Source organism: Manacus candei, unplaced genomic scaffold (assembly GCF_025592945.1).
Source record: "Manacus candei isolate 608988 ecotype Guabito, Panama unplaced genomic scaffold, ASM2559294v1 h1tg000011l, whole genome shotgun sequence".
NCBI lineage: Eukaryota > Metazoa > Chordata > Aves > Passeriformes > Pipridae > Manacus > Manacus candei.
The window spans coordinates 21,692,796-21,703,361 of record NW_026138059.1 but is presented as its reverse complement, the minus strand read 5'-3'; the positions used below and the strand labels follow the sequence as shown (position 1 = coordinate 21,703,361).

Below are 10,566 nucleotides of genomic sequence, written 5' to 3'. Positions count from 1 at the left end.
TGAGTGTTTAATCATCTCCTCTCAATGATTCACTTTGATTGACTATAGAGGAAGCAAAATCAACCAGCTCAGACTGTGTACCTAACTTCATGACTGATTTAGGTGAGATAGACCTGTTCTGAGATATATATATATACCTGTTCATTTTGTGTACTGACTCCATCTTTGGAGATACTCAGAAAATGTCTAAACATGGTACTGGGCAGCCTGCTCTGGGTCACTTTGCTTGAGCAGAAGGATTGGATGATGACCTCCAGAGGTTCCTCTGAATTTCAGCTGTTGTCTGATTCTGTGACATCTTTAAGAAAAAAATGACATTTTAAGTAGAAAGTATACTTTCTACTTTGTTAATTTGTAAATATTGTTAATTTGTAAAAAGAAAAGTGACCTAATAAAATAAACAGTACTATATAGTTTTCTCACAAATTTCTTTATCCAGTACTAGCTCTGGCTTCTCTGTTAAGCAGTTTTTATGCTGTTACATTTTTGTTTACTGAAAGAGGGGATACTCGGGAATTGACTGAATTAATTGACTGACTTCTTAAATTAGCTACATGGCCATCAGTGGTGATTGATGCCTACTTTTTCCTTACTATGTACTTTGTTCTGTTCAGGTTGCTTATACCCTGAAAACCAATACTTTAGTGGATACAGAGTGTTCAAGGTACTTTCTCAGTTTGTCTTCCTTTCCTTTTCTAGGAAGAGGTGCCTTGTGAGGAAGCCTTCTGCAGTGCTCTTGCTACTGCAGTTCAGTTTCCTCTCTGCCTCCATTCCCTCTCCTGATTTCTGCACTGTGCAAAAGCACATTTCCCTGTTGCCTGTGGATTCTTCATCTCACCTCCCATCACTGTTTTTGTTTCTCTAAAAAACTGCATTCTTATTACGAGAACTGAGAGGAATCTCAGGTAGTTTCTTGTAACTTAGAGGGCTTTTTGTCTCAGTAATTGGTGTTAATAGACAGGTATTGGACACCAGTCTGTAGTGAGATTATCAGACATACATTTTAGGTTTTGGTTCAGATGGATTTCCTAAGCAATTGCATAGTCTTTAGGCATGGAAGAAATGGGGTTAGATTTGTCAGTTTGCTCTTCAGCACTATGAGCATATGGTTTAAGTCAGTCACGTACCAAGGGCTGATGTTCTAGCATAGTGCTTTGTAGTCAGACTAAAGGTGGTAGATTTTATATTCAGTCCAAACATGTTCTATTTTAAACTTTTTATGTCATTCCAACTACTGACTTACTGGTAATAACAGGAGTAGCATTTGGGGTTTTTTTTCACAGAGGAGGTTTTCCAACAGATATGTTTTAAAAATACAAATCCTCCTGCTGTTTCCAAAAACAAAACAAAAGTATTTTTGTAGTTTTAGTGCCAAAATATACAGAAAGTTTGTATGTTAATGTGGGGAAAAGTGACTCTAAAGCAATAGAATCTTTTTTTTCCCAAATTTCCTGTTTCCACCTACACTTGTTACTATCGAAATTTTGTTATCTATGTTATCCTGCCCTTTCCACAGTCAATAAAAAAAGCAAAACAAGTCTCTTCTAAAGCTCCCCAGTAAAATGTGTGTTTAGAGAACTGTTCTAAACATCACTACTTTAAAACAAGGCATTTTTAAATACTTTTGTCTATCACTGGCAAACAATGTCTCTTCATATGCAAGTTAATGGAACACCGATTTAACTGAGCCCTCTTCATTATTGTTCACCAAATCCTAAATAATACAAAGTAGAAAGAAGTGCTTCAGCAGATTCCTCTTTCCCACATCTATGAAAGTAAAACCACGATGTGTAAAGTATGGTAAATGTTCAGAAAAGCTGGAAAATAGGGCCCATTCTTTGCTTACCAGTTTGACAGAAGTAAGCTATCTTGTATATATCCTCTTTTCCTTTATGTTTAAAATGTCATGCCTTTGATACTTCATGGAGATTAAGATCTTGAATTTCAAAACTCTGCCACTGACCCCTTGCAGAGATGTTCCTCAAGCATGGATTTATGCCTGAATCTAAATACCTTATCCCTTCCCTCTTGTTCTCCTGCTCAGTGCACACAAATTATTACCAATCTTATGACTGTCTCTGAGAGGTGTATGTGTACAGTTTGGTCATAGGACTAGAAACAGCTCTTCATGAAAAAGTTAGTTGGACTGTTATTTACATCTGGAGTACATCAGTGGTTTATCTCTGGGGCATCTTGTCCTGAGGCTTCCAGGGAGACAAAATTAGGAAAGACTGCTTCCTGCTAGCCTACCCTTTCTTCCTACATGGAGGACTCCGGGCAGGTACCTCTTTGAAGTTATTGGGATGCTTATATATGTTTTAGCTATTTCTTTCTCCTCAGCAGTTCAAGCTCTGTGGGTGCACAGATAATGTAATAATGAGTTTAAGCTTCTGTCAGTAAAATCTGCAAAAGCACTAATGATAAGAGTATCAGCTTAGAATGTCTTAAGTGAAGTAAGGTGTAACCAGCCTGGAGTGAACCATGTAAATGGCAATGAGTGGATGACAGAAGCGAGTGTCTTAGAGGAAATACAGCTGCAATCTGGGGATTTGCAGTGGAGGAAGCCTCCACCTAGTCCTCTGGAAACCAAGCAAGGAAGCAAAGGATGGTGCAGAATTGGGTGCAAAGAATACCTCCCCCTCTCTCCATCCTTTCCCGCTGCCTGCCATGAGCTAACCCAAACACAAAGATAGGTGGCACTGTGTTCTTGGAGATGTCAAACCAGAGCTTCACCTCCTCGGGACATCCAATAATATGTCTCTCTCTTTCCGACGACCAGAGGTACCCTTCTTGGTCATCTAGTCCTTAGATGTTGCAGCTTTAATAAAAATTCAGATGATCTGTTTTGTTTGGAGAAAATATTCTATTGCTTCTGCTTTATGTATTTACTGTGTAATATTCCTAGCTTACGAAGACTGCCGTGTTTCACCTCAGAGTGCTGCATTTCATTTAAAGATGATTAATTTGTAGGGCTTGGGGGAAGGAGACTTGGTAAAGAGATTTTTCTCTGCAGGGTTGTTAATAGCCACGGGAACTTATTTAGAATTGAGCAAACTGAGAGCCATTGAAGGCCACTGACTAGTCATCTCATGGGCTATGAGCTAAAGTCAGTCAACATCAAACTGGAAATAAATTCCAAAGGCTGGGTTACCTTGAAGTGTAATTTACTGTGATACTGCATTATACATTGCTGCAGGAAATTATCCATACTTGTTTTATATAATCTTTCTAAAAGATGTGCTTTAATTCACTGCAACTTGCTGTTTTGCATGAGGCAAATTCCAAGCCTTTTCTGTGTAAGAGGCTATATTAGATTATAAAAGTAGTTTATTCTGGCCTTAAAAGCAATTAATCCATGTTCAGCTCATTTTTATCTTAGTCTTGGAGCAAGTTGCATACCACTCCTGGGGTGCAGCAGTGAAGCTAATAAGGTGATTTACTCCATTTCCAGAGGTCTGATTTGGCACTTTCCTACAGACTTGTGCTTCAAACTGTTTTCATTTGACCCAGGTTCTGGGTCTTCAGAGTCAAAAGCATCCAAATGTCATTCTAAAGTAATTACTGGTTTTCTCTGTCATTTTTTGTAGACAGGGTTGTTCCCCTCTAAGTCCAATGGGCCATCTGATGTTCTGGATGTGGCTGTGTATCTAATTGTCACATCTTTGATTTGCACCTCACTTCATTTGGAGAAAATTTATGAGATGTCAATATTTTTCTTTGCACAATGGAGAAATAAGAGATTTAAAATAACTGAGATGGATGTATCTTTTAATATGTTTCTTTCATTAAAATGACAATTAAAAAAAAACCAAAAATACTTTTTGAAGACAATATATAGATCAAGGCAGCATATGAAGAACCAAAATGAAAGGTACCCTGTGTTTATTTCACTGATAAAGCATGCAAGACTTTTACTGAAAAGACTATAAAACTCCAGTAAGTGTTCCTGGAGGTTTGTGACTGTGACTGGGATCTTTTGATAAAATTATAAACTAAACTAAATCTATGAACTAAATGGCAGAAATGTGGGGTTTTTCCCTTTGGTTATAAAAAAGCAGGTATTTGAGCTGAAAATATAACAGACCTAAGATCTAAAAAGCACTATCAGCTTTTATAAGGTAGCAATATTGTCTGGAAAAATGAAAAAAATAAATACCTAGCCCTCCCAAAATACAGATTTGAGGGAGTTCAGCCAAGATCATATTAATCAGAACATGATTGAACACCCTCCCTTCTAAGACAATGTGAGGCAGCACATTTATACTGTAAAGCCAAGACAAAGCTAAAAGCAGTAGCATGATCTCAAATAGTACAGTTTTTATGGAAATGAGCAATTCCTGTTATGAAAGCAGGGTGTCAGAAGACTATGGTGCATTACCCTTCAAGCAATTGAAAACCTAATTTTTTAGAAACTAAAACACTGGTTACTTCAATGCATTTTAAGAAACAACTTAACAAAGAACTGTCAGGCGTTGCTCACACAGAATTGTATGCATACTAGAGCTCCTCAGGACATACAGTTAAGAAACTCTACTTAGATAGATTTTTTTTTCAATATATTGATCCAGTTAATTATGATGTAAAATATTTGAAAAGGACAAAGGTAGTAGGCTGTATCTCTGGATGCCTCTATGACTTAAGAGAGTGAGATATACTCATATACCAAAGTGATGGATTGTTGATATCAAAATTATATAGTAATACTATTATATGTGTTCCAGAAAAATCTTTTTTATGGGCACACATTTTAAGGTCAAGAGCAACCAGTAAGGTCAGAGGAAGACATCTTTTTTGAACTTCTCTGTAAAAAACATGATTTTCTGCCAGCAATTTCTGCCTCAAGCCTGGAATTTCTCTAGAAGAGATCAGGTAATAAAATTTTTTCTTGCATTTTCCAGCAAAGTAAGTACAAAGAAATATGATAGTGTTGACAGTGACAGTCTCTCTTATGTATTTGTGACTAGCATTATCTTCAAAAATGTCAATAGGTCCTGCTGCTGCTCTTGTTCACTCCTCAGAGCCACATTTTGTTTCCTTTGCTTTGCATTGCTCTGGCCTTTGGTGCTTTGATTGAAATAATGCTGAGAACTTTGGCTTCCATAGACAAATTTTGTTAGAATTATTTGCTTTGGACTCTAGTATCTTGGTTGCTTGACTAAGAGATAACAAAATTTTCAGAAATTATACGGAAGTCACTTTTTAAACTTAATTGTAGGATGTCACTAGGACTTCAGATGATGCTGGATCATGACATTAGGACCATGTAGGATGCCCAATGAAAAAGTTTCTTTCATGGTTCTGTTTTTCCTTTTATTCCACTTGCAAAACCTAATCAATTCTATTTTCCCAAAGTTTTTTGCTGAAATTCACCTTGTTATAGAGGATTAATATCAGTGGTGCACAGCTGGGGAGTGAGTTTGTAAGTGTACAAGAATGAGCAGACTTGTACCAGCAGGTCGCTACTGAAACCCACCCACAAGGGCTGGCAGCAGAGAATGCCTCCTAAGAAGTTTTATTCTTTTCCACTCAGTGAATATGGCACTAACTAATGGGAGAGAAATGTTGAGAATCATTTGTTTTTTGTTGAGATCTATGAGCCAAGTTAATTGTTTTGTTTGTCTGATTTATTATACTTGAATGGATAAAGTGCTATTAATATTGCACTTTGAGCAAGAAGTTAAGGCCAGAATAGTCAAAACGTTACTCATCTGGTTGGAGTACCTCAATTTTATATGAGGGAACAAAATTAGATATTCTTTTTAGAATGTGGATGTCTGTAACTCGCTTCAGTTCAAAGTGGAAGCATGTAACAGCAAACTTTATGCCCATATATTATCTGTTTCTACAATAGTCTTCCAAATAGCTGTTTCTGAAAAACAGAAGTCTTCTTTTTTTTAAACATTTTAACTATGCTGTCCAAGTCAAATATTGAAATGGAAATTAGTGACTATTACTTGGTTTCCAAAATAAAATATATTTGATATGATCAAGTGTTTAGGGCTTTCATAAATGTGTCATCAATATCTAAATATCAGTTACTTGACATAATGCCTAATATTTACTTAATTTTCTCCTTATGAGCAACTTGGGAATGAAAGTATTTTTTCATTGTTCCTTGCTTGTTTAGACAATAACACAGATCAAGTAGAAGTAATTCCAGAGACAGGGTTAGAACACCAGGCTACAGCTAATTCTGCAGCTGCTTCTCATAAGGGCTTGCACTCACCCCCTGGTATCTCATGTAGTTGTGGCCAATTGTGTTCCTGCATGTTGAAATCACAGAGCATGATACATTTTCACTACTCATCCTGCTCCTTGCACAGCAACCCAGCATCACTGCAGGATGCTGTTATGACTTGCTTGAATCTCTTTTTTTTTTCTCTGAAAGGTTGATATGTCTTCATATGTAAATATCAACCATCAAATCTCTTAGCATCTTTTTACTTTTTTTTTCCTTTTCTTCCTTCTTTCTTTCTTCTTCATCAAATCCTAGATCAATACCAGAGATCAACACTAGAGAAAAGCAGAGTTGTTGGGGTAGGGAATTTTCTTTCCCAGAGATATTTTCAGAGACTGTTCTACCATAAGGTGGTAGAAACTTGTTCTGTAGTCTGAGTTCTGCAACATCTTTGTAGTCCTGATATCATAATGGTTTGTCAGCTGAAAGCAGTCCAATGTTACTACTGATCTGTGCATTAAGAGACTTATGGCTTAGAATTAAGAACAACAATTAGGTCCAGAAGCAAGTGTGTGTACATCAGAATGTGTACAGCCCTGCAGTAACGTGTTCCTAATACTCATATCAAACAAATTGTGATTTGTGTGGCTTTCCTTTTCTTCTTCAGTGAGAGTTAGAGACAGTGTAGAAATTACTGTAGGAAGCTCTTGGTCTGGGAGAAAAAGGTTGTCTTTGGAATAAATATCACAGTGAAAACTTTCCAGCCTAAGCCTTTCATTAATTTCTCTGTGTCATCTTAATATATTTAAACTCTGTAAGAAATTATGCTGCAAAAAGTTCTCCCCACATGTACTTTTTCCTCAATTGAAGTGCATACCTTTCAAATTATAAACTTCCTACTTGTCCTAGGAAAATTCTCACTGTATAAATAATTGAACTCATCTGCTGCGAACACAAGTATTCTTTCTCTAGCAGTCTAAAATATATGCCTAAATACACATTTTGTACTTAGTGCTTTAAATAGTAATTACTCCTGTGAAGTCACTGGAAGCCCTTAAAAGGATTTGACAGTTTCCCCACAATCTTTCAGTGAATGTAGTAGCTGGGCTGTGCAGTGCTACATCCACTGATAATTCAGCAGCTGAGGAACTCAGCAAAGCCTGCTCCAAACTTCTCAGCTGTTGACAGGCTTGACTTGCTGAGAACACTGGTTAAATATAGCACAAGCGAGCTGAGCTCAACGAAGTCATTGCTGTAACATTGTGTGAAGAGACCAGAAGAGGGGAAATACAATCTGAGAACTAAACTGCCAAAGCCTAACACCACCTAGCAACAGTTGAAAAAACTTTTAAACAAAAGTCTGTGTGAGACACAGACCGAGTACTCCTACTCCTCCTGCCTGGGATTTCTGAGAGAAGCAGCTCCGGTCTTCTTCTTTTCCACCTTCTTTTCTTCATTACTTCAGTGGCTGGTAGACCTAGGAACGTGGGAAAACTTTCTATCTTTGTGTTCTCCTGAGCTGGAGCAGTCTACTGCTGTGGTAGTGCTGTGGGACAAGCTACTGCAATCTCGCAGTGTTAAAGGACATATTCCTGGGTTCGTGTTGCTGATAGGTAAGACTGAGCTCCAAAGCCTTTTTTTTTTTTTTTTTACAAGAACTTTTGTTTTCCAGTGTCTTTTTTACAAGAATTTTCTTTTCTAATGTATGTTGTCTTTTTCCTTCTTTGAACAATCTTCTGAATGGTTTGAAAATATTGTCAGTAGATGAAAGCTGGGATAAAAGTTTTAGATTTTGGGGGTCTTTTTACACTTCCACCATAGAAAAGCATTGTTTAAATAACTTTTGCAGTTCTGAGAACAAGCACAATCAAGTAGCTAGTAGTAATATGAAAAAGTGTGCATAGATTTTGACATGTATCTTGCTTATATCTGCTTACATGCTGACAGAAGACAAACCAACATTTAATAATAGAATACGTATCATCCCTTACCAATGATAGGCTAGCAGCTATTAAAAACAGTGGCAGCCTGTGTGATAAATAAGAGGAAACAGCCATTCAGTAACAGAATTAACTTCGTGACCCAGCGCCTTTGTACTTTTTGTTTCCTTATTAACTCACACGGACACACCTGATGCCTTTCGTACTACCTTTGTGACAACAGCTCTTGGTTCTTTCTCTTGTACTTATTTACATATAATGAATATTAATCTCTGCTCATTTGATTAGCTGTATAATTCAAGTGTCAAAAAGATTGACCTTATGTTTATTGTACCTAAGTGTGCTTGAGCTGGGTCATTGCTGTTAAAGTGTATGTTTCTTCTGGCAAAATAAATGAGAAACCAGTTCTCAGATGTTTTACCCTGACAGTAGGATGGAAGCCTGATTGTCATTTGGAAATGCATGTCCTATGACCCCATAAGGGTCATGTAATTTAAGGGAGGAATTGCTTAATATGATTTACTTTGTCTAAACTGATAAAAGCTGTTTGATCAATTGAAGGATGAATTCCTCCCGCCCTCCCCACCACATATTTTAAAGCCGTTTTCTCCAAAGAAAGGAATTGAGTATGCATGAATCTTTAAAAGACATACTGATTATGAGTTCATATGCAATATGAATTCAGTTGTGAAAGCAAAGATTTAAGGAATGCACTTAACCCAGGCAAAACCACAGATTTGTATAGAATTGTCTCAGATGAAAAATATTTGTTCTAAAGAAGGAATGAACTAACTGAGTCTATGCTGACTGTCTGTGGTGTTTGACACTTAGTCTATGGACTCTGGGACTGCCTCAGGGAGATGAGAATGTCTTGCTTTCACTAAATAATTCTAGTTGCATCCCTGCATACTACATAAATGACATCAATACCACATCTTAGCAGTGGGTGGATTGGATGGAATTAAAATACTTTGAAGCAACTTTGACTTACTGACTGAGAATGTAACTGCCTGTGAAACAACAAAATAAATTAAGTATTAGGATGGAAGAAAATTCTTAAAAGCAAAAAGTAATAAGTTTACATTTTATTTCATAGCAAGGGGCACACTAAAGCACTAAACAGAAACACTTTTTGGTGGCCATGATTTAATGTGATAATCATTACTGTGGAATTACTAGAGCCCTATAGTATCCTAAATCTAAATCTCGAAAGGAAACTTTGGAATTACTTTTTAATAGGGACATATCCTGAGAAAGTTATTTTTTCACAAGAAGTCTATACAATGAGGATTAAAACCAAGACAATATGATTTGTATAGTTTTTGTCATCTTGACATTTAAGTGAAAATTACTGTTTCTTCTCTTTACTGAAACTTCTGGCAAATTAAACTGTGGAGAAATGACCTTCTGAATATATAGGGATGGCAAAATCTGGGAAAATGATATGCTGATATTGACTGCTTTTTCAGTTTAGTTGTTGCTCAGCATAATGTGTGGTTTTACAACTTTAGTTGTCTTGCACAATTTACTTTTAGCAAAGTTTTTAAAATCAAAAAGCATATTTATTAACCTGATAACTATCAAATGAAGTGACATTTGAACAGTCTAATAGCAATTTCCAACTCTAACACATTGTGATTTTACATACATCTGTCTTCCTTTCCACTTCAAAATGGAGGAGGAGGCTAAAATTACTTTTCTCAACAGGTGTCCACAGAGAGGCTCTGGGATTTTCCAATCAAATCTGTGGAATATGTAATGTGGCTATTCAACAGATGGCTTCATATTTGAAAAATAGCCAATTCTCCTACTGACTACAGTGAAAGCAAGGTCAATTTTAAATCAAAAAGTAGTTTATGTTTTGGTGATACACTCCATTGTAGAGATTTTTGTGGAAGACAAGTAGATGTCGCATATCCATTTATTTTCCCCATTTAACATTATTTTTATTTTGTTTATATTAGAATAACTGTGGAATGAATGGTGCCTTTAATGGTGCCAAAGACTGTGTATTCCTCTCAATATGAATCCACTTTCCAGCCTCTCTGGCTTCATTTACCTTCATTGAAGTGATATTATAATTTATTTTATGTTAATGTTTGTTTATTATGAACTATTATTTAATTATTATATTTATTTTATTATAATTTTAACCAATCTAGCCACAGCTAATTCATCATCTTAACTGAGTGTTTTTTCATCACCTCAGTCTTTCAATCTCCTTATAGAATGTCTGCTTGTTTTTAACATCAAATTCAAAGACTTGAAATTCATCTTCAAGTCTGAGCACTGTTTGGTCCCTTCTTAGATATGCCTTGATTTTCCTGTACCTCTCCTTCTCATATCCAATAGACTATTAACCTTCAGCTCTGTTGTTAACTGGTCACCTTCTATGCTACTGCCTTTAGTAAGCTAGAAATTGTCATAAGAACACAGGAGTTTTTTATA

General features: G+C 36.3%; 1 protein-coding gene across 6 annotated transcripts in view; it reads left to right on the top strand.

The window, feature by feature from the left end:
- The first annotated feature begins 7,340 nt into the window (after positions 1–7,340).
- FILIP1 (filamin A interacting protein 1) overlaps positions 7,341–10,566 on the top strand; it is a 104,969-nt gene continuing 101,743 nt past the window's right edge. For 5 of the 6 annotated variants that reach the window (XM_051778013.1, XM_051778016.1, XM_051778015.1 and 2 more), the window contains exon 1: positions 7,341–7,791. The gene's annotated coding sequence lies outside the window, so the exon portion shown is untranslated. The remainder of the gene's footprint in view (positions 7,792–10,566) is intronic. The other variant, XM_051778017.1, reaches the window with a different exon arrangement.